Source organism: Cervus canadensis, chromosome 8, assembly GCF_019320065.1.
Source record: "Cervus canadensis isolate Bull #8, Minnesota chromosome 8, ASM1932006v1, whole genome shotgun sequence".
Lineage (NCBI taxonomy): Eukaryota > Metazoa > Chordata > Mammalia > Artiodactyla > Cervidae > Cervus > Cervus canadensis.
In genome coordinates this window covers 38436056-38461241 of record NC_057393.1, presented here as the reverse complement: position 1 = coordinate 38461241, position 25186 = coordinate 38436056, and the positions used below count along the sequence as shown (strand labels likewise).

At 39.3% G+C, this 25186-nt stretch overlaps 1 long non-coding RNA gene and 1 pseudogene across 1 annotated transcript in view; one reads left to right on the top strand and one right to left on the bottom strand.

Annotated features, from left to right (window-relative positions):
- Positions 1-25186, top strand: part of LOC122446165 — a 246805-nt gene that overhangs the window by 167552 nt on the left and 54067 nt on the right. The gene's annotated exons all lie outside the window — the stretch shown is intronic.
- Positions 1351-1801, bottom strand: LOC122446161 (annotated as a pseudogene).

Genomic DNA, 25186 nt, shown 5'->3' with positions numbered 1-25186 from the left:
CTGGATTATTTTCAAGGTGGCTGTATACCGTTAGGCAAGGGGGTAAGTGAGGCTTAAAATCCAACTTCCGTTCCACTCCTCAAACTGTGTCCATTGGTAGGTTTAAAGGCCTTTTCCCAATTCGCAACAGATTCATGTATGCTGGCTACAGCCAAGTCAGGTGGCTGAGATATCTGGGATGCAAGGCAAGACCCCGATCTTTGTCTCTCTATAACTAGAATTGTACACTTTTTAAAACAAATTTTTAATTTTGTTGGAGTATAGTTGTTTTACCATATTGTATGTGTTTCAGATGTATAACAAAATGATTCAGTTATATGTGTGTATATATATATATATACACACATATATTCATTCTTTTCTCATATCTGTTATCAGAGAACATTGGGGCAGAGTTCCCTGTGCCGTACAGTAGGTCCCTCTTGATTTATCTATCTTACATACAATAGTTTGTGTGTGCTCATCTTAAGCTCCTGATTTACTCCTCCCTCACCCCGTGTTTTCCCTTCAGTAATTGTAAGTTTGTTTTTGACATTGCTTCTGTTTTGTAAATAAGTTAATTTATATCTTTTTAAAAATTAGATTCCACATATGAGTGACATCACGTGATATTTGTCTTTGTCTGACTTACTTCACTTACTACGATAATCTCTAGGTCCATCCATGTTGTTGCGCATGGCATTATTTCATTTTTTTTTAAGTTGCTTTATTTATAATGCCAACTTTAAACGCCATGAAACTAAAATTAACTGGACAATAAACTAGGTGAAAATTGCATTCAAAAAAGGGAAAGTCCAAAATGTCACTTTCTATAGAGAACCCACCGGAGAAGGCAATGGCACCCCACTCCAGTACTCTTGCCTGGAAAATCCCATGGATGGAGAAGCCTGGTAGGCTGCAGTCCATGGGGTCGCTAAGAGTCGGACACAACTGAGCGACTTCACTTTTTTCACTTTCATGCATTGGAGAAGGAAATGGCAACCCACTCCAGTGTTCTTGCCTGGAGAATCCTAGGGATGGGGGTGCCTGGTGGGCTGCCATCTATGGGGTGGCACAGAGTCGGACAAGACTGAAGTGACTTAGCAGCAGCAGCATAGAGAACCCACAGTTCAGTTTTATTCAGAACAAAGAAACTTTTGATCACGCTCGAAGAAACCGAGCTGTAAGTGTGGGATCTGTACTGAAACTACACGTGCAATGAGGACAACACTCTAGTAATACAATTGGCTTGCTGCTGCATTTGTTGACTGTTTTTCTAATATTAACAATTACAAACAAATTATAAACAAATACTAGTGCAACTAGTATTTGGAGTAACCCTTACAGTGTTAAAACATCAGACACAAAATTTCACTTCTCCTCATACCACTGGTTTTCTATGTGTATGTGAGCTTCCTCTTCTTCAGTGAAATCATTTTTGATATTGAATGTCTTTCAAATCTCCTCAGGGGTTTTCCCCTGGATCATACTGGGAACAGTCTTGCAAGTAACATCAAGCAAAACTTTGATGTCTAAGTATTTTGCTGCCAGTGTAAGCTCAAAAGGTGTTCCTTGGTCACCTTTCAGAATGTCTTGATCCCAAACAGGGTTATCATCTGTTTGCTTTTCTTTATTCTCATCCCACTGAACGACCTTTTAAAAATATTGCTGCATTAACATTTGGCAAGGGGACTAGAGCATCATCTTCATCATCCATTCTCAAATCTTCTAGTATGGTCTTCACAGTCACAGATTGTTTTGCAGTTTCAACATCCACTTTGAATATATCTCCATCAGAACTCTGAAACTTAATTGAAGGCATGGTGTTAGGTCTCAAGGAGACGGCAGGCATGAGGCTGAAGAGAGAGGGCAGCGTCTGCAAATGGCAAAACAGAAAGACAGAGAACAAGGCCAATACCTATTTCATTCTTTTTCATGGCTGAGTAATATTTCATTGTATATATGTACCACATGTTCTTTATGCATTCCTCTGTCGATGGACATTTAGGTTGCTTCCATGTCTTGGCTATTGTAAATAGTGGTGCAGTGAACATTGAGGTGCATGTGTCCTTTTGGATTATGATTTTCTCTGAATATACACCCCCGATGAATCAGTAGGTAAAGAAACACCTGCAGTGCAGGAGAGGCAGGAGATGTGAGTTCAATCTCTGGGTCAGGAAGATCCCCTGGAGCAGGGAGCATGCCATCCTCTGGAGGGCATGGCAACTCACTCCAGTATTGTTGCTGGGAAAATCCCATCGACAGAGGAGGCTAGTGGGCCATGGTCCATGGGGTTGCAAAGAGTCAGACACAGCTGAAGTGACTGAGCACAAACAGAACACAAATTGGCTCACATGCCCAGGAGTGGGATTGCTGAGTTGTATGGTGGTTCAGTTTTAGGTTTTTTTAAGGCGCCTCCGTACTGTTCTCCGTAATGATTGTACCAATTTACATTCCCACCAACAGTGTAGGAGGGTTCTCTTTTCTCCGCACCCTCTCCAGCATTTATTGTTTGTAGACTTTTTGATGATGATCATTCTGACTGTGTGTTAGTCACTCAGTCATGTCCAACTCTTTGCAACCCTGTACCATGTCAGGCTTCTCTCTCCATGGAATTCTCCAGGCAAGAATACTGGAGTGGGTTGCCCTTCCCTTCTTCAGGGGATCTTTCCAACCCAGGGATTTAACCCAGGCCTCCCACATTGCAGGCAGATTCTTTACTGCCTGAGCCACCAGGAAGCCTGCTGATGGGTGTGAGGTAATTCCTCATTGTAGTTCTGATTCTTTCTCATAATTGGTGATATTGAGCATCTTTTCATGTACATTTTTGCCGTTGGTATGTCTAGAATTGTACTCTTAGTCAACTTTTCCTGCTGTCTCCTAGAAAACTGATCTGGAATCAAAATTGTTTATGGAGATAATGGAGAAAAAGATCTTGGATGAGCTTGGGAGGCGGAACTAAGAAAGGCCATGCTTCCTAAATATGACTGTGGAAAAACAAACTTCTCTGTTATTGTGGGTATAGGGCCTTTTAATTATGTGATAGCAAGAATATTATGCAGTGAGAGGTGATCAGTTTTATCAAGAGATCCATCTTTGTCTTTCCTCTACACTGAAGAACATGAAGACATGGGACAAATGGGATTCCCTACCTGGATTTAGGGACACCCTAGTGAGTGAAGAAATGCCAGCTTCCTCACTGGGGACCAGCATCAGGAAGGGAGGAAAAGTATGTAAGGGAGAGGGGAGATAGGTGTTCATACCAAAAGATGCAGGCATGCTGCAAGGAATAGTCATGAAGCATAGGCACTGCTTTCTGGCCTTCTGAGCTCTTCATGACCAGCTAAGAACAGGGTGCTTCCAATGATAGGCAGAGGCTTTGCCCTTTCCTAGGTAGGGAATAACACATAAAAGGCTAAACTATTTTGGTCAAAACTCAAAACACTCAAAAGTGTTGTGTTCTGTTGTACCCCAACAGAATGGGCTACTGTCTTTGCTTGTTTGTAAGTTTTTGTGCTAGCTTATTGTGAAAATGGCTACAATTCTTTCACACAGCCCATTTTCTAGTTTTATTTTATCTTCCCAATAGTTACCTGAGAGAGATAGCATCTCATTTTACTGGGGAGAAAACTGAATTTCTAAGGACATAGTCGGAAAGTAACAAGAATGCAAGTTGAGTCTCAGATCAGCCTGACTGGAAAGTCTGTTTTTGTGCCTTTGACTGAGTATACTGCCTTCCTTTGGAATATATAGGGAAAAACTCTTTGTGGTTTTCATTTGAGGGGACTCTGGAACTAAGGTGGACTGTTAAATTACCTACAATCATTATCTGTTGATTAAAGAGTAGGTAGGAGGAGGAAGATTGGGATGAATAAACTGGAAGGGTCAGCATGACTGTTGAAATCTACAAATGAGATGTGAGTGCCAGAACAGAAATAACACTTCTATAAATAGAGTTTGGTAGGAAAAAGGACCAAGAAAAGCCATCCTGACCAGGCGTGAACAGATGTTGAGCAGGTAGGAGGTGTCTCTGGAAGACCATTTTAATTTCAGCCTAAAAGGAAAGTCAGACAAATCATAGAAAGCTCCACTTCTCTCCCTCCTCCACTTTCTTCCTTTTTAAAAATTCAGCTTTATGAGGTGTAGTTGATATATAAAGTTGTAAGGTATTTAAAGTGTACATTGTGGTGATTTGATATATGCCGACTTTATAAAATGATACCCCTATCCCATCCAGTTAATTAACACATCCATCACCACATATATTTATCTCTCTCTCTCTTTTTGTGTAAGAAAATTTAAGTTCTACCCTCTCAGCAAATTTCAATTAGAGAACTCAGTGTTATCAACTATAGTCACCATGTTTTCTATTAGATTCTTAGACTGTAATCATTTTATAGCTGAAAGTTTGTAATCTTTCACCAACCTCTCCCTATTTCCCTCACCCTCTAGATCCCAAGAGCCACTTTTCTATCTTGCTATGAGGTGTTTTTTTTTTTTTTTTCATATTCTGCATGTAAGTGATACCAAGCAGTATTTTTTTTCCCCTCTGTCTGGTTTATTTCTAGCACAATACTCTCAAGGTCCATCCATGTTGTTGCAAATGGCAGGAGTTCTTTCTTTCTTGCGGCTGATAACTATTCTTCCTCCACTTAAAACTGTGGTATAAAATAAGTCTGAGGAGGCACTTGGAACCAACTTTTGGGGAGAGTTTTGACATCCTGCTAAGCACCAGAGATAATTATAAGACATAGAGTGGGCAGTTATGAAAATAAAACTTTAGCTAATAAAGAAGAGGAACACATTTGTTTTCAATAGTCCATCGAAGTTCTAATAACTTAAGGTGAAGTTGTTTAATAATAATATTTTTCACTGTAATACAACACAGTGACACAGGAAAATGTCTGAAGACTGTTTTCCCCCTTAAACCTAAAGCTCAAATTCAGACAGAATTCCAACCAAACCTCAGTCCCCTTGCTAATGATCTGGGGAAATGTCTTGATTGAAGACCTGGTTTCATCAGCTTAAACTGTGGTGATTATGGTATTTAGTTCTTGAACCTTTTGTGAGAATTAAATGAGATTCCATGTGACATTCTTACTGAAGCTTTTGGCAAATGTTGGCTCTAAGAGAGTTCTGTGGTTTCTGCCCTATAGTCACAGCGATTCCTCTACCCCACCACCAGGGGCCAGTATATCTAAATTTCCAGGGCTGTTCCTCAGATAAATTAATTGAATAAATATTTATTGAGTACTTAATATAAGTATAGGAAAGACATGCTCTTAGATGATTCTGGTGCTATAAGCTGAGTAATGTGGTTCCTGATTTTTAAAAGTTTATGACAAGGATTACAAACTCTAGCTAAGTTGGACAGGAAGAATTATTTTATTTTATTGGCATGATTTTGTTTTTAATCTGTTTTTATTGTTCAGTTGCTAAGTCATGTCTGATTTTTTGTGACCCCATGGACTATAGCATGCCAGGTTCCCCGCCCTCCACTATCTCTCGGAATTTGCTCAAAGTCATGTCCATCAAGTCAGTGATGCTATTCAACCTTATCATCCTCTGTCGTCCTCTTCTCCTTCTGCCCTAAATTTTTCCCAGCATCAGGGTATTTTCCAATGAGTCAGCTCTTTGGATCACGTGGCCAAGGTATTGGAACTTCAGCTTCAGAAACAATTCTTCCAATGAATATTCAGGGTTGGTAGCTTTTAGGATTGACTGGTTTGATCTCTTTGCAGTCCAAGGGCCTTTAAGAGTCGTCTCCAGCACCACAGTTTGAAAGCAACCATTCTTCAGCACTCAGCCTTCTTTATGGTCCAGCTTTCACATCCATACATGACTACTGGAAAAACCATAACTTTGAATGTTAAATGTGTTTAGGTATGGTATATACCCTATTTCACCCTACCAGTTCCTTTTCTTGTATTATCAGTTCAGTTCAGTCGCTCAGTCATGTCTGTCTCCGTGACCCCATGGACTGCAGCATGCCAGGCTTTCCTGTCCATCACCAACTCCCAGAGCCTACTCAAACTCTTGGTCATGTCAGTGATGCCATCCAACCATCTCACCCTCTGTCGTCCCTTCTCCTCCCACCTTCAATCTTTTCCAGCATCAGGGTCTTTTCCAATGAGTTGGTTCTTTGCATCACGTGGCCAAAGTACTGGAGTTTCAGCTTCAGCATCAGTCTTTCCAATGAATATTCAGGACTGATTTCCTTTAAGATTAGACTGGTTTGATCTCCTTGCAGTCCAAGGGACTCTCAAGAGTCTTCTCCAACACCACAGTTCAAATGCATCAATTCTTCAGCACTCAGCTTTCCTTATAGTCCAACTCTTACGTCCTTACATGACTACTGGAAAAACCATAGATTTGACTAGATAGACCTCTGCTTTTTAATATGCTGTCTAGGTTGGTCATGGGCTCCCTTTTTGGCTTGTGGCTGCTGCTGCTAAGTCGCTTCAGTCGTGTCTGACTCTGTGTGACCCCATAGATGGCAGCCCACCAGGCTCCCCTGTCCCTGGGATTCTCCAGGCAAGAACACTGGAGTGGATTGCCATTTCCTTCTCCAATGCATGAAAGTGAAAAGTGAAAGTGAAGTCCTCAGTCGTGTCCGACTCTTAGCGACCCCATGGACTGCAGCCTACCAGGCTTCTCCCTCCATGGGATTTTCCAAGCAAGAGTACTGGAGTGGGGTGCCATTGCCTTCTCCTTCCCTTGTGGCTTAGCTGGTAAAGAAGGCTCCTGCAATGTGGGAGACCTGGGTTTGATCCCTGAATTGGGAAGATCCCCTGGAGAAGGGAAAGGCTATCCACTCCAGTATTCTGGCCTGGAGAATTCCATGGACTGCATAGTCCATGGGGTCGCAAAGAGTCAGACACGACTGAGCAACTTTCACTTTCAGATTGGTGATAGCTTTTCTTCCAAGGAGCAAGTGTCTTTTAATTTCATGGCTACAGTCATCATCTGCAGTGATTTTGGAGCCCCCCAAAATAAAGTCTCTCACTGTTTCCATTATTTCCCCATCTCTTTGCCATGAAGTGATGGGACCAGATGCCATGATCTTGCATTATACTCAACCCAATAATGTTGCCTTCTAGCCCTTGTAGACATTTGAGATGGATGCCCCTGGTTTACTAATAGGTTAAAGGAAGAATAATTCAGCATAGGAAATACAATATTTTGAGAGCTGAATCTGCACAAAACTGCACTGACAGGAGAAAGGTAAACTGGGCTGAAACTAATTTGGCCTATTTAATAGTTTTGCTGAGGCCAACACAGATCTGTTATCTGCTACATAAAATTGTTTCCTGTTATATTCACTTAAATTCCAAAAAAAGTTACAAAATAAATAAAAGACACAAAGTGCTGATTGGTTTCTAAAACTTCCAGATGAAAAGGCTGAATAGTGAAGTGTATCTGTACTTATAAAATGAAGCCTCATTTGGGAGATATTAAAAAGCAAGAACTGCTGTGTGGGTTGGACCATGATGCTGTAAGCCCCATATTCTAACTGATTTTTTACAGCTTCAGGGAAGAGATTTCACCTTTAGAGTCATAAAATCTCAGCATTGGTAGGGAAACAGATTTGATAAATGGGGAAACTGAGTGAATAAATAACTAGATGACTTGTCACAGGTCCTGCAGACTATGGAAAATGGCAGTATACCAATAAAACCCCTGGTTGCCCAACTTCCAGTGACTCTTTCCACATTGCAATGATGGAAACAGTATTTTTGGCTTGAGTAATTCAGATTCTTGGTCTATATGACCTATAGTTACCAGTAATTTTCACTTCATTTCTCTCTCAGTTTTTGGACTTTGGAATTCTGGGGAGGTGCGTATACATGTAGCAAAGATTTAGCTTCAGCTAGCAGAGGGTGTATATCACCAGGAACAGTGAAATTGAAATTTCACCTTGTCATTTGAGCAATTCAGGGAAAAATAAAAATAATCTGCTACTGAAGGGGAAGAAAAGGGTGTTCAAAATTGATTTCTGACATTGATTCAGCCTTTTGGGTCTCTGCCCAATTCCTCTCTTTTCTTTATATAAATGGATCTGAGAGTCACAGAGATAAATAAGGGTCAACTAGTTCAAATGAAATGACTCATTTCAGAGATATCATCTCTCTGGAGAAAGCTTGAGAACAAACATATCCATTCTCTAAGCTGCTCTTATAGTGGGCTCCTATTCAATTTTGTACTTTTCTGAAGCTGGCTACATCATAGCACAAAATGTGGGAGTCTTGGGTTATCTTTAGAGCATTCACCACTCTTTGATATTTTTTCGTGGATTCATTCATTCTTTAAACAAATTATTGCTGGTGTCAAGGGGATGTTTATGGATGGATAGGGATAGGTTTAGAATGCTGCTCTTAAGGAACTTATGACTTACCAAATAATGGGGCATAAAATAAGCACAGGTATTTCTACCACACCAAGTAGACTGTAACAATGGAAAGCAACTGTAAATAGTATTGGAGAAATCAGAAATGTTGACAAAAGAGATGTCAACTGTGTCGGGTCTTGAAGGATGGATAAGATTTCTGTAAGATTTGACTCATACAGGTCTCTCCACTTAGAATAGATAACCTACATTTTGGTTGATAAAAGTAGTGAATGAATCATTGTATCAAGTACTGTTTGAAAACCTACGATGTTCTGTCAAAAACTCTATTCCACCTTTATAGCTCAATTAATGCTACCATTTTATTTAAGCTTTCTAGGAACATCTCAGCAAAGATTTCTTTGTTTGCATTTCTGGTCTGCTTAATTGGTGATTATTTTGCATGAACCATGGACCTAGAACTGTGGATATTTGTTTCATTTATGTTCTTGGCTTATAAGCTCCTTGAGGGCAGGTATGGTTTTGTATGTCATTTTAATTCAGTTTAGCATTAGTACAGAGTGAGACTTTAGGAAGATTTTATTGACCAAAATGACCTAGGTAATTGTCCAGTCTTCACTTTGTGTGTGTGTAAATTATTTCTGTCTTCTTTGTGACGAATACCACCACCATGGTCAACCTTCTCTACAAGGTTGTCTCTATATTTCAGACAATTACAAAATAAAATGATCAGATGGTTAGATCCTAAAGTTCCCTGTTCTCTGTAATGTCTCCTGGGCACAGTCTGGTCTATTCTAATATCTAACTTTTATAGAAATGGTTTTTAAATTTATGTGAAACTATTCTCTAAAGACAATAAAATATAACCTTTGTAGAAAATTATGTAAAGATATAGAATTTTGAACAAGGGATTTCAACTTTTTGTTATGTGTTAGCTCTTAACATCTTTTAAAATCAGAAATCTTTGGAGATTAAAAACTGAAAGAGCTTGTCCAAAGACTGCTCAGGGGCTGAAATGACAAAGCATCTCATCATTTTCTACACTTACCCATCAGTTCAAGCCTTTTCTTTTGTCATATAAAAATTACTGAGGTTAATAGGCTGGTTTTGGCCTTGTTCCCCAATCTGCCAGAGGGGTTTAAAGTCAGAATCTGAAGGATACATATGACATACATTACTGAGTCTGCCTGAATTGTCTCTATCCACAGACTCACCATGAAAATAAGATAGCTCCAGAGGCTCAGCTTCTTTGGCCCAGAATCCAAAGGGATGCCATTAAGCATTCTGAATAATTAAAGCTAACAAAACTCAGAATGTTTGTTGTCATTTTTCATGATCAAGAACCTTAAGAGGTAGGCACTTTTATTCTAATACAAATGAGAAAATTGAAGTTCTGAAAGTTTCTGTAAGCTGCCGAGGTCACTCAGCTGGTGAGTGATAGAGCAACAATTTGAACCCAAGCAGTCTAAATCTATGCCAACAAAATTAATCCCCAAGTTATTTTGCTTTTGTTGGAATTCCATATTCCAATTATATGTGACACTTTGAGAATATGCCAACCCTCCTCTGAGGAAAGAGACTGCCCACAGAAGTAGATTCCATTCTAGGTTCTAAATTTTATTACAAGTTGATTCTTGAACCTCATGGAATGAAGTCAGGTATAGTAAGTGCTACATAAATATTCCCTGAATAATTGAATAGCATGTCCCTAGGTAGATATCTTCTTTATTAAACCCTTCACTGAAATTTTCCTTAAATCTTCAGTTGAAGTCAGAATTATATAGTCAGTGGAGTTTAAGAGAATATTCCCCCTTTAATTTGAAGGCTGCCTTAAAAAGGAAAGCATTTGGATATGAGTATTAGCAGGATATTTCCTATACACTCTATTGCATTTGTGAAATTGCTATTAATTTTCCCCATTTCACTGCCGTTTTAAGAGCTACTAGGCTGTGATTATGTAGCAATTTACTTGCCATCTTTCCCTTTTCTGTCAACAATGCCAATGCATAATTAAACCATGTGCCCTGGGGAAAAGACACTTTTGAGTACAGAGGTACAAGCAGGATATGTCTCAAGAAAAGAGCACAGAAACCAATTTAAATACCAAGTTAATGTCAGTATATTAATGTCAGTATATGCTTTGGCAAGGAGAACTAACTTGAAAATTTGTTTCCATAGTGCTTTTTAATTTGATAGTGTACTATTGTTGAAGTTTGAAGATATTCTCAGGCACAAGATCATATATACAATAAATATTTTATGTAACATTATATAAAATAATCAGAGAAAATTAATGATCATTTGATTATTTAGATGTAGCAGTTAAAAAGTGGCAGAAGTCTCTCATGAGTGTTCAGAAAGTAAATACATATATTAAATACTTCAATATAATTTTAAGGATTCTTTTCCTTTTTTTTTGCTATAGATAAGACACAGACATTTCAGTATATAGCAAGCACAGGATGAGCAGATGCAAATGAATCTAAATCCTCTGGAAGTCATTTTGCACTAGTTTCTTTGGCATTTTTCCATTTAATAAATAAATGCATCCTGTTACATTTATTTACATTTAGCTGCAGGCTAGTAGAGAAAACCCATTTAACAAATATCAGGCTAAACTGCCTGATAATTTGGCAGGGTACCTCTCTCAGGGTAGGGCAGCAATGAGCTCCAAGCACGAGGCACAGAGAATCTAAACACATGCAGAACACCATTTATGATTTACTGTTGGCTTGGCTATGTTCTAGAGATCATGAGATAGAGGAAAACTTCTGGAATTTCTCCTTTCTCCTTCCTCTGACTGCTTTTCACACTGAGAACATAGGTCAATACTGCTTTTCCTCATAAACCAGTTGACCCTTTGCAAAGAAGTGACTGTTGACTAGGAAAAAAGAGCAAACAGACTCTGGTATAGGAGCTAAGGGGTTGGTGAGCCCTTTAAGTTGCTCACAATCTAACCTGGCCCCAAATGGCGGAGGAATGCCAAAGAGCTCTAGGCAGTATCATCCAACCTTCTTTGGTCAAATTCAGGAACCCAAGGCAGGACAAGAGAAAATGAATCTAGAACAAAGGAAAAGTACTTTTGAAGGGATCCATCTATGAAGATTCAGGCTTACTTCATGTTGTTTTTGTTCAGTCTCTACGTTGTGTCTGACTCTTTGCAACCCCGTGGACTGCAGCACACCACCCTCCCCTTTCACTATCTTCCAGAGTTTGCTCAAATTCATGTCCATTGAGTCAGTGATCCCATCTAACCATTCAATCCTTTGCTGCCCCTTCTCCTTTTGTCTCCAATCTTTCCCAGCATCAGAGTCTTTTCCAATGAATTGGCTCTTCACATCAGGTGGCCAGAGTATTGGAACTTCAGCCTCAGTCCTTCTAATGAATATTCAGGATTGATTGCCTTTAGAATTGACTGGTTTGATCTCCTTGCAGTCCAAGGGACTCTCAAGAGTCTTCTCCAGCATCACAACTTGAAAGCATCAATTCTTCAGTGCTCAACCTTCTTTATGGCCCAACTTTCACATCCACGGGGCTTCCCTGATAGCTTAGCTGGTAGAGAATCTGCTTGCAATGCAGCAGAACCCAGGTCGTTTCCTGGGTTAAGAAGATCCCCTGGAGAAGGGATAGGCTACCCACTCCAGTATTCTTGGGCTTCCCTGGTGGCTGAGCTGGTAAAGAATCTGCCTGCAATGCAGGAGACCTGGGTTCAATACCTGCATTAGGACAGTCCTCTGGAGAAGGGAATGGCTACCCACTCCAGTATTCTGGCCTGGAGAATTCCATGGACTGTATAGAGTAGGACACTGTAAAGAGTAGGACAAAACTGAGTGACTTTCACTTTCGCTTTTCACATCCATACACGACTACTGGAAAAACCATAGCTTTGATGATACAGACCTTTGTTGACAAAGTAATGTCTCTGCCTTTTAATACACTGTCTAGGTTTGTCATAACTATCCTTCCAAGGAGCAAGCATCTTTTAATTTCATGGCTTCACTTGTTGTCCACTGTGATTTTGGAGCCCAAGAAAAGAAAACCTGTCACTGTTTCTACTTTCCCCCCTTCTATTTGCCATGAAGTGATGGGACTGGATGCCATGATCTTAGTTTTTTGGGTTGAGTTTTAAGACACCATTTTTTCCTCTTTCACCCTCATCAAGATGCTCTTTAGTTCCTCTTCATCCCTGTAGCTCAAACAGAAAAGAATCTACCTGCAATACAGGAGACCCAGGTTTGATCCCTGGGTCAGAAAGATCCTCTGGAGAAGGGAATGGCAATCCACTCCAGTATTCTTGCCTGGAAATTCCCATGGACAGGGGAGCCTGGCAGGCTACAGCCCATGGGATTACAGAGTCAGACATGACTGAGCAACTCATACTACTATATACTACTACTCACTTTCTGTCATTAGAGTGGTATCATCTGCGTATCTCAGGTGACTGGTGTTTCTCCCAGCAATCTTGATTCTAGTTTGTGATCCATTCAGCTTGGCATTTTGCATGATGTACTCTGCAAAGAAGTTAAATAAGCAGGTGACAATATACAGCCTTGTCATACTCCTTTCCCAATTTTGAACCAGTCTGTTTTTCCATGTCCAGTTCTAACTGTTGCTTCTTGACCTGCATACAGGTTTCTCAGGAGACAAGTAAGGTGATCTGGTATTCTCATCTATTTAAGAATTTTCCAGTTTGTTGTGGTATGCATAAAGGTTTTAGCATAATCAATGAAGCAGAAGTAGATGTTTTCTGGAATGCCTTGCTTTTTCTATGATCCAATGAATATAAGCAATTTGATGTCTGGTTCCTCTGCTTTTTTTAAACCCAGCTTATACATCTGGTAGTTCTCAGTTTGCATACTTTGAAACCTAGCTTCAAGGATTTTGAGCATAAATACCACATTTTGTCAGGACCACATTTTGTCGGAGCTCTTCATGATGTCCCAACCATCATGGGTGACCCTCTACAGCATGGCTGATAGCTTCATTGAGTTACACAAGCCCCTTAACCTCAACAAGTCTGTGATCCTTGAGGTAAGGGGGGCACTACTTCTTAGACTTTAAAAATTGTTTTTCCTTAGAATTAATTTGAATGACTTAAGTGAATTAGCATGAGAGAGAGCACCCTTGGGGGAGTGATGTGCTAGACCTTGGGTGTGCCAGCTCAAACGGTGAAGAATCTGCCTGCAACACAGGGAAAAGGCTCCCAGAGCAGCCTCCCAGGGGAAAGGCTGAAACTTGTATGGTGCTACATCCTAAATTTCCAACATTTGGGACGCCCTCCTGTTTCTTTCCACTGAGAGGGGTCTCTTCTTTCAGCAGAGTAAGTTTTCAGGGTCCTAGTTCTTGGCTTCATGTAATCATTTTTAGGAGTTTTTTATTTTACTGTCAATGAAGGACTGCTTTTTATAATAAAAACATAAAACAAACATATCCTGTGACTCTCCTGTCACTGGGTGAACATAAGAATAAAATCCCTCAAAGGATTGATAGAGATTAAATCTCTGTAGCTTCAGAAATTGTGATAGGGACATACTAGCATCCTCAAAAAGAAATCAAAACTTTAGTCAGTGCACAAATTGGGTAATCACATCGTGTTTTCTTTATGTATATTTGTAATGAGATGTTTGACAAACAAACATCAGACTGACCTAAAGGTGGATGCTCACTGGGTCACTTATTATCTATTTGTTACATTATGTAACATTTAGGTATTTTATAATATTAAGGAGTCAGTTTTCAGGGCTTCCCTGGTTGCTCAGTGGTAAAAATAATTCGCCTGCCAATGCAGGAGATGCGGGTTTGATCCTTGGGTTGGGAAGATCCCCTCGACAAGGAAATGGCAACCCACTTTAGTGTGCTTGCCTGGATAATCCCATGAACAGAGGAACCTGGTGGACTACAGTCCATAGGGTTGCAAAGAATCAGACATGACTGAATGATGCACAATTATTTTTCAAAGTTATCATGAAATTGTAAAACCCTATTTTTAAGGCATGGCAGAAACCTGTTATTTCTTCAGCAATATAAGGTATTAATAAAATAGTGCTCCCTTAAAGTCCTACAGGGAGATACTCACAAGCTTCAAGGCCTAATGCATTCTCAGCAGTTCATAAAGTTGAGAAAAAGTTGAGGACGCAAGACTGGCCTAGGTTTCCTGTGTGTGTGTCTCCCCTTATCAGAGTTACATGCATTATCAGGCTCAAGTCTGGGCCTGTGATAGCTCCATTTCAGGCATATTAATGTTGAAAACTGGGGGTAGAAATAATTATCCATATTTCAAAGGCCTTAAGTCATTCGAGGCAACCAAAGGGGTCTGGTATGAATTCTGCAATTTGGCTGTCAGTTTTGTTTAATGAATCTATCCAACATACATTTAATGAGTTTCTTTCTGCAGAGCCTGGTTTAAGTACTGAATGGGGAATGAAGATACTGAAACATGAATCCTTTTTGTTAGTGGCCCCTGTTCCTCCTGTTTTAGGAGCTGTGGCCATTTGGAGTCCTGTGGTGAATGAAATGAAAGATTCTTAAGAGACATCTTTGGCTGGATTTTGTCCTATGTAGAGGGGCTGGGTAAAGCTCTGCTTCAAGCTGGCATATTGCAATACCCCACTCACCTACCCTCCTCAGTTCTATCAATTCTATCTGTTCCCATATGTGGCGATCCATATAACAAAAGAGGAAAGCAGTGGGCTCAGATTCTAAACCAGGAATCTTGTCATGTCCTGAGATCTTTCCACGATTTGCAAAACCACCAACAGGTTCCAAACTACCAGTGTGATTGATTTTCATCAGGGAGGTGATATTAGAGGTAGTGTTTAAAGCAATTATTTGAGGCAACAGGAAGAACATGAAAGAAATGCATGACCATTTCTGGTCCTTCTGCCTTGTAGAGCCTTGGGAGAAAGGAAGGAAGAAGGAAGGTTTGAAAGTTCTCTGGTATCTGGCCTACTAAACTTTCTTATGATTATGCAGGAGTTTTAATATTATTCCTTAGTATTAGTTTCTTATTCCATTTAAGAGATTTCAGTTTAGTGGAAGTGACTGTAGAGTCACTAGCCAATGTCCTATCTCTTCTCTTCTGTTTTCTTGTGGTGGACTTTTCACAGTCAGCTTTCACTGCAAACAGAGTGTTACCCATCACAGAAAGGAGCCATAGAATGTTCTGCCTGAGACTTAGATATGTGTTGCATTTCCTTTCCGATGAACTCAGAATTCTCTTTGGCCCAGGACTTCAGAGCTCATGCTAATTTTTTTGGCAGCAACCAGTAAAGAAAGATCAGTTTCATTAGGTTCCAGTGTTTTTCAATAATAACCCTTTTTTATTTCAATGAATAGATAAGCACTTTTTATATAATTGATTAACTTGCTTATTTCATCTTCCTTAAAACAAACAAAACAGACCGAGAGAGGATACCAGATACTGAACAACCATTTGCACAGCTTAGGACAATTTTAACATAATATGCAACAAGCCCCAGGGTTTCTATCAGAATTTTGCACACATTACCCGGATATCAGAGAGGGTGGGTTCTGTTCTTTCTGCTCTCTAAGAAGGTTTGTGTTTGGGAGTGACAGGACTGTTGTGGAGAAATTTGTCTCTTCACTCCCTTTATTTTTATCTTTCTTTTCAATTGATGATTATATTTTTATTCAGATTCTCAGAGGATTAAAAGAAGACATTTAACATATGATATACTCAACATTTCTTCTATACCATCAGGCACATAAGAAATTCATACATGGTGTATTACATGTTTAGTATTTATGCCTCTCTCCTAATAATAGAGCAATGTTCTACTATAGGAGCATTAAATAAATGGTACAAGAGAGCATTATATGAGAAAAATTATTAAAAAGATGTGCACACCATTTAGGCTTGTAAATGTTATCTGTCATTTCTCATATACTCAACTTATTTAAAGATTCATTATTTTGCTTTTATTTCTGTTCTTCTCTTTCATTTTGGTTTGACTTTCTGGCTGTTTCTTCTTCTGACTCTTCTTATCCTTGCTAGGCTTCTGCATTCTGCCCCACACATGAGGACTCTTCCTCAAGATCAAGAGTCAGTGTTCTTGACAAACATTTTATTTGTAGACAGAAAGTTGTTTTATTGTTAAAGCAAGCAGCAGCTTCAACCAGGAGTTGGCCCTGCTTTGGAGAAGTGTCACAGGTAACTGTTCGAAAACCAAAGTTAAGATTTTGGTAGCGGCACTCAGATTTTGCCTGGTGATGGATGTCATCTCTCTGAAGTTTTATGCCATCTCCTGCTCCCATCTCTGGGTTGGGAAGATTCCCTGGAGAAGTGAATGACTACCCATTCCAGGATTCTGGACTGGAGAATTCCATGGACTGTATAGTCCGTGGGGTCACAAAGAGTCGGACATGACTGAACAACTTTCACTTTCAGCTGCTCCCATCACTCACTTGGCGTTAATATTCTTTCAATTCTGCAAACACATTCCTGCTTCCAGGGTTTCATATATGTTGTTCCTTTCTTTTCACCTTCCCTCTTTAGTTTGAATGCCGCCTCCTAAAAGAGGCCTTCATGAACCATCAAATATGTTACAGTGTTAGACTTTTGGATGAACTTTTCTCTCCCTTGGGTGCTTGTAATTTGTCATTGTGTTTTCAATTCTCTTGCTTTTGCTGTCATAGTAGAATATAATTTTCATGAGGCTGGGAATATGTCTGAATTTTTCATTATTGCATCTTTATGATTTAGCTGAAGCCTGACACACAGTAGATGCTCAACAAATACATGCTGAATAAATAGACAATAATCTTCATAGCAATTTACCTCAGCTTGGTATATATCTTTAACTTAGTTCACTGTGGATATCTCAGTTTACTGTGGATATCTTAGGGATTAGCTTGACAAACTCCATGGTAAATTTATTGAATCTGTGCTTGGTAAAGTAGAAGTTTGAAAACTAATTTGTTCATTTGTCTCTGTGTTAATGTGATTTTAAATATTTTATAAAAATATGAATTATTTTTCTTAACGTGATGTTACATATTTATTGTAGAGAATTTGGGAAACATAAATATGGTGGAGAAAGTATAAAACTACTGATCATCGGTCAGCAAGTTAATATAAGCTGTTTTTTTCTTTCACTGATAACTGAAAACTTATGTAACATTATAAATACCACTGCAAATTCTGCACATGGAGGCATGAGTACCTGGTTGACCAGAGATGCTAGCTGGGAATCCACTGACCCAAAGCCTTGGAATGAACTCAGAACTGTTATCTCTGGTTTTTAGTGCAATATATTTATTTTAAAACATCTATACATTGGGATATACAGTATGAACTCTTTTTGAAATTTGCTTTTGTTTTTGCACTGAATCTCACGAGTGATTTCAATCCCATTAGGTATTGCTCAAAAATGTAAGTGGCCTCATGGTAATTAATCCAAATACCTTCTTGAAGCCTTAAATGGTTGGAATTGGGTTTCAGTGGCTTATAACCAAAAGAATATGGGAAAATAGATATACCAAGGACTTTTATTTATAACTTCGCACCATGTCAAAAAGGAAGTGAACTCTCAGAAGTTGGGATGGAGAGAAAGTATGGCTGGTTTTTTTTTTTGGTAATTTTCCTATTTTCAAAGCCTGAGGTCTGACTATCCTTGAGCGTGGTGTGTTACTCAATATCCTCCTGATAACTTTTTCTTCCCTTTCTTAAGACAATTTCAATTACTTTCTGGTACCACTAGAAGAACTGTGGCTAAGTCACGTTATTAAGAAGTGAAGAGCCTCCAATATAGTACTTTGGAGACAGTAAATTCCGTTCTTCATGTTCCATCTTGTTTTTCTCACAAAGACAACATTAGTATTTTCTTCTTCCAGAGCCCATAGGAACATATTATGACTTGAGTTCCTTTGCCACTTCAGTTACATGTTCCTGTTTTAAATTGTGCTTGTCCCAAGTTCAGGTGGTTTTTCTTACTCTGTCAAGCACTCCACAAAACTTTCTTCTCTATCTCTTGCTATGCTTCTTGCCCTCTTTTATATTGGGGTGTTCCACATGCTTTTGGACTCAAGTTCCATCTACAACAGACCTATTGTTCTCATTGGCTCTGGTCTCCCTCTACGTTAATCCCCTTGCATCTTTTCTCCTCACTTCCATTCATCCTCTGGTTTTTGACAAAGCTGCTCCTACCGAGGCAAGTGCTTTTGCCAGGTTTTTTCTGCAAGACCAATTTTCTTCCCTCTGTTTTCTCAGGGTAGTTCTTTTTCATCCCTAGACTCTTCCCTCTTTCCTTTTATTTATTTTCCTCCTGGAAAATAAGCTGCCTTCTTTACACTCCTTGAGATGTTCCTAGAGTATTATCTTACTTACTGTGTTCTTACTGGCCCAGGTGACTTCTCTGCATTCTTTTGGGCTGAGAGAATGGGATCCCTGTTTATTCAGGCTCTCTGCCTAACCTCCCTTCACTATGGCCAACCCAGGGATCGAACCCAGGTCTCCCTCATTGCAGGCAGATTCTTTACTAGCTGAGCCACAAGAGAAGTCCTTACTATGGCCAGTTCCTAGGAAATTTGTCTGAGTAGGTTCTTTGTAGTTTCAGAGGTTAAAAAGAAGAATGTATTAGTCTGGGTTCTCCAAAGAAACAGAATATACATATATATTCTATTTTCCTAATAAAAAATAATGAATTGGCTCATGTGGTTTTAGAGGCTGAGAAGTCCCAAGATCAGTCAGCAAGCTGCAAAACCAGGGGAGCCAATGATGGAAGCTTCAGTTTGAATCAAGTCCAAAGACAGGAATAGGGTGATGTTCCAGCTTGAAGACAAGATAGCCAGAGTGAGACTCACTCAGCATTTTTATCAGGCCTTCAAAAGATTGGATAGGGCCCATCCACATTGGGGAGGGCATTCTATTTTACAATTTGCCTATTGAAATGTTAGTCTCATCCAGAAACATCCTCACAGCCACACCCAAAAGTATGTTTAACCAGATATCTAGTTGCTATGTGTCCCATTAAACTGACGCATAAAACTAACCCATCTCAGAGAGTTAAATGAAATTACTTCAACTGCTCATCCATATCTGGTAGACATCCAAGGCTTGGTGAACCCCTCAGGACTCACCTTCCCTTGGTATTTTATGGATCTTTACTTTTTTTTTTTAACTTAATTTTTTTTTTTTTACTATTTTATTTATTTTTTTACTTCTACATTGGTCCAGAGAAGATATGAATTTGCACAAAAAAGGTTCACATAAGGCAGTTGAGGATAGCTCTAGACCCACAGATGGGATGGGAAACAGAAACTGTACACTAAATCAGTGCCATAAATCAAAATTATATAGTAGATGGTTCTATTTTTAAAAAATACCCAGTCACTCCACCTTCAAGATTCCTCACTGGGCACCTTTCTTCCACCAGATGGTTCAACTGCATCCTCTGCTTCTTACTCTATCTCCTCCTCTCTGTCCTGAAACCCCCAATTCCTGTTTGATTTATTGGAACAACAGTTTAGTGAATTCTTTGTTGCATTGCAGCCTTCCAAAGTGTAATGTATAGATTCACTTTTCCTGCCCCAATACAGTTCCTTCCTAAAAATCTACTAAAATGCTACTTTATTCACTCTACTTTGTTTGTTTATGCAAGTAATCAATCATTCATTAAACTTTAACAAGTACCTACTTAGCAGTCGTTAAACATGGAGAAGCAAAAGAAAGGCAAAAATTGTGTGAGATAGTGTTTTAAGTGGTTCTATTAGCTATTATGTGTTATGATTTACTATCTATTGTATTAAGAAGGAAGACTTAGAATAAGAAGGAAAGAAATGAATCATCTCATAGCTTTAGGAATTCCTGCTAGCATAAGGGTTGAAAAATAAAACTAAAAAATGAGTGATAAAAAAATAGATCACGTTTGTTAAGGCTTCAAAAACAGTAACACCATCAACCACAACCATTCCATTGTTTAGAGAATTTACAGACCAGTAACAGGGACAAACAAGCAGAGAGCAAATAGCAACACAGTGTGATAAATAGAGATAAACATGGGATGGCATGAATGGGCTGTGGTCATCATAGAATATTGAGTCTTGGGCTTCCCAGGTGTTGCTAGTGATAAAGAACCCTCCTGCCAATGCAGAAGACATGAGACTCAGGTTTGATCCTTGAGTCTGGAAGATCCCCTGGAGGAGGGCATAGCAACCCACTCCAGCATTCTTGCTTGGGGAATCCCATGGACAGAGAAGCCTGGTGGGCTACAATCCATAGGGTCACACAGAGTTGGACATGACTGCAGTGACTTAGCATGAAAAACTGGCTGTTAGTTGTTGAGAGAAGACACAGGTAGGTAATGAAGCATTTGTTTGTTCTTGTGTATTGGTAGGTAAATATGAGTGGAGGTGAGGGGCGATGATGATGTAGCAACTCCAGAGCGATGTCAAACTCATAGGACTCAACATAGCCTAAATTAAACTCTTATCTTTTCCTCTCTTTCTGCTTTTCTTCTACCATTCCCTCCTCAGTAGATGACACAAACACTCACCTAAATGTTCAACCACAAGTAGGGCAACATCCCAGTATGTTCTCTCTCAACAAACATATATAGTTCATCAGCTATTAAGTCTGGCCATTCTGAACAACTTTCAAAATCCTAAATATGCCATGACTCCTTTTACCTCTAAATGTTTATTTCCTCTATCTGGAACATACCCTCTCTCACACATACCCACTTTAGCTTGGCTAACTAACATTTTTGGTTTCTGTATGTTGACACACAATATTGTTTTAGTTTCAGATATCTGACATAATGATTTGAGATTTATATACATTGTGAAATTGATCACCACAACAAGTCTAGTATTTGTCTATCACCACAAAAAGTCATTGTAACATTATTGACTCTATTCTCTATGCTGTATAGTACATCCCAGTGATAGATTTTGGTTTGTGGTTACCATGAGGTTCATATATAATATGATATAATATGAACGGCCATATATAATATGAATTTCATGTTTTTAAGTCTGTTTTAAGTTAATATTAACTTTAGTTCAAATGCATTGTAAAAACACTACATTTTTACTCCTTCACTTACAAGTTTTATGCTTTTTACATCATATTTTACATCTTTTCATTTTGTGTATTACTTAAATCATTATTTTAGATTTAGATGATTTTACTACTTTGTCTTTTAAGTTTCACAGTAACTTTGTTAAGTGGTTGATCCACTATATTTGCTATGTGTTTTCCTTTATTATTGAGATTTTTTTTCTTTTATAATTTTCTTGTTTCTAGTTATGATCTTTTCTTTTCCATTTGAGGAAGTCCCTTTAACATTTCTTGTGAGGCTGGGTCAGCGTAATGAGCTCATTTAGCTCTTGCTTAATTGGGAGACTTCTTATCTCTCATTCAATTCTGAATGATAACCTTGCTGGGTAGCTTATTCTCAATTGCACTTTTTCCCTTTCAGAAATTTGGATATATCATGCCAGCCCCTACATCCCTATACAGTTTGTCCTAAAAACTAGCTGACGGTCTTATGAGATTCTCTTATGAGCTACTAGTTGTTTTTCTCTTCTTAGTTTTGAGGCTCTCTCTTTAACTTTTGACATTTCAATTAATGTGTCTTGGTGTAGACCTCTTTTGGGTCATCTTGTTTGGAACTCTCTGTGTTCCTGGACATGGATGTCTGTTTCCTTCTCCAGATTAGGAAAGTTTTCGCCATTATTTCTTCAAATAGGTTTTATGTCATGTTCTCTGTCTCTCTCTCTCTTGTCTTTCTTATAATGCAAATGTTAGTATTTGCTTGATGTTGTCTCAGAGGTCTCTTAAACTATTCTCGTTAAAAAAAAATTTTTTTTCCCTGCTCTGATTGGGTGATTTCCACTACCATGTCTTCTAGATTGCTGATCCATCTTTTGCATTTTCTAATCTGCTGTTGACTTTCTCAACTGTATTTTTGATTTTTAATATTGTATTCTTCAGTTTTAATTGGTTATTTTTAATATTTTCTCTTTGTTGAGATTCTCACTAAGTTCATCAATTTTTCTCCTAAGTTTGATAAGCATCTTTAGGACTACTGTTATGAATTTTGTATCTAGTAAACTGCTTATCTCTGCTTTGCTTAGTTCCTTTTTCTGATACTATTATCTTGCTCTTTTGTTTGGAATGCCTTCTTTTGCCTCCTCGTTTTCACCTAACTATTTGTTTACATACATCTCCTGGTCTTAAAAGAGTGATCTTAGGTAGAAGTTGTCCTGTGGGGACCAGTGGCACAATACCCACTGGTTACCAGAACCAGGTGTTTCAGAGGTATCCCCAGTGTGGGCTGCGTGGACCTTTCTTTGTGGTTGGGCCGCTGCTGATGCAGGCATCCTGGTGGACAGGGCTTATTCCCAGGCCAGCTAGCTATGTGGCTTGGCAGAGCCAAATGTTGATACTCTAGTGGGTGGAGCTGGTCCCTCACCTGGCTGTCTAGTAGACCTGACCATGAATATGTGGGTGTACTGGTTTGTCAGGCTGATCCCCTGGCGTGGGAGCCACTTTGGAAGGGTGCTTTTGCTGGCTGAGTCCTCCCATCAGATGACCAGGGCTAGCTGTCAAGGGCAGGAGCCTCTTGGGGGGTGCCAGTGCCAGCCAGGAGGGTGAGAGTTGTCTTGGAGGGACTGGCCGGGTCGAATGGGTTTTTTCTCAGGGGAATGCTGGGTGCCCAGTGTTAGCTAATTTGATGGAGAGTGACAGAAATGGCACTTGCCAGTGTTGAACCAGCTAGGTAGAAGAATTTTTTTTAAAGAAGGCACCTACTAGTACTTCTGTCTCTGGAAGAAGTTTTATCAGATCCCTGTTCTTCCACACATCCTAAAATTAATCAATGATTTTTTTTTTTTTCATGACCCAGGGGCTTGTATGACTCAGCTGCAGCCTATGCACTGGGCCTTAGAATGGGTGAGTTTGTGCAAAAGTCCTTCAAGAGTGGAATCTCACTTTCCCACAGCCCTCTAGCTCCTTGGATGTAAGCCCCAGTGGTTTTCAAGATGAGACATAATGAAGGCTCATCTTCCTGCTGCAGGTCCCCCAGGTTGGGGAGTTTGACATAAGACTTGGGCCCCTCATACCTCAGGGGGGAACCCCATGGTTGTGATACCTCTTCTGTTTGTGAATTGCTGCAACAGGGGTGTGGGTTCTGACAAGACCATGCCTCTGTCCCTCCTACTTTGTCTTGTTGTGGCCTTCTCTTTATATTATTAGTTTTAAAAATCTGTTGTTACTCTTTAGATCATTCTTAGAGATCACTATTCTATATGTAAATAGTTGTAGTTTTGGCGCATTTGTGGGGGAACTTAAGTTCAGGATCTTTCTACTTCACCATCTTGATCTGGATCCTGTCTTTCCTCTTGGTCTCTTATAATCATTTTTTAAAATTTATTTTATTGAAGTATAGTTGATTTACAATGTTGTATTAATTTCTGCTACATGGCAAAGTGATTTTGTTTATACACACATACAATATTCTTTTCCATTGTGATTTATTATAGGACACTGAAAGTAGCTCCCCGTACTACACAGTGGGACCTTGTTGTGCATCCATCCCAAATATAACAGCTTGTATCTGTCAGCTCCAAACTCTCAGTCCATCCTCTGTCCACTCCCTCTGCATTGGAAACCACAATTTTGTCTTCTATATCTGTGAGTCTGTTTCTATTTTGTAGATAAGTTCCTTTGTGTATTCCATTATATATGTGTGTGTGTGTGTGTGTGTGTGTGTGTGTGTGTGTGTATCTCCTGGAGGGGGAAATGGCAACCCATTCCAGTAATCTTGTCTGGAAAATTCAATGGACAGTGAAGCCTGGAGAGCTACAGTCCATGTGGTTGCAAAAGAGTCAGACACAACCAAGTGACTAAACAACTACACACACACACACACACACAATCTTCTTTATCCATTCCTCTATTGAGGGACATTTAGGTTGTTTCCATATCTTGGCTATTGTAAGTAGTACTGCTGTGAATATAGGAATGCATGTATCTTTTTGAATTATAACTTTGTCCAGGTATATGGCCAGGAGTGGGATTGCTGGATCATTTGGTAACCTTATTTTCAGTTTTTTGAGGAACCTCCATACTGGTTTCCATAGTAGCTGCATGAACTTGCATTTCCACCAGCAGTGTAGGAGGGTTCCTTTTTCTCCACACTCTCTCCAGCATTTGTTATTGGTAGACTTTTTAACGGTGGCACTTCATTGTAGTTTTGACTTGCATTTCTCTTATAATTAGCACTTATATTCTTAAAATATCAGTTGAGGCTTTACTCGCACAGGAAACCTACTATGACAACCTATATCTAGATCAGATGCTCTTCCTGTGTCTTCCCTATCATATACCAAGAAAGTATTTATGTCGTTCTATTGTAATGGCCTGTTGGTTTTTCTATCTCCTTCATTAGTATATAAGTTCCACAGAGGAAGAAATATTGTCTTTTAAAACTATAACTGTTTTACAGTGACTAGCACAGTGGTTGACACAAGGTAGGTATTCAATAGATATTTGTAAAATGAATGAGGAAGTCAATGATTGACATTTCACAGGTAGAAAATTCCAATGATTATAAAAAGCCATGGTGTGGATATAGTTCTGTGTGGCAAATATAGGTGAAGTTGAAAGTCACTGGAATTGAGAAGGCCAAGAGCTTGTCTACCTTAGAGATGTCTGAAGGGATTGAAGTTTGTTAAGGGCAAACATGGATAGAAATATCAAGAACCACAGTCAAGGTCATTAGTAAACATAGTGAGTACATCATGAGGTCAACAGATCATCAGAGATGAGAAAGCATTCAGTTCAGTTCAGTTGCTCAGTTGTGTCCGACTCTCTGTGACCCCATGGACTGCAGCACG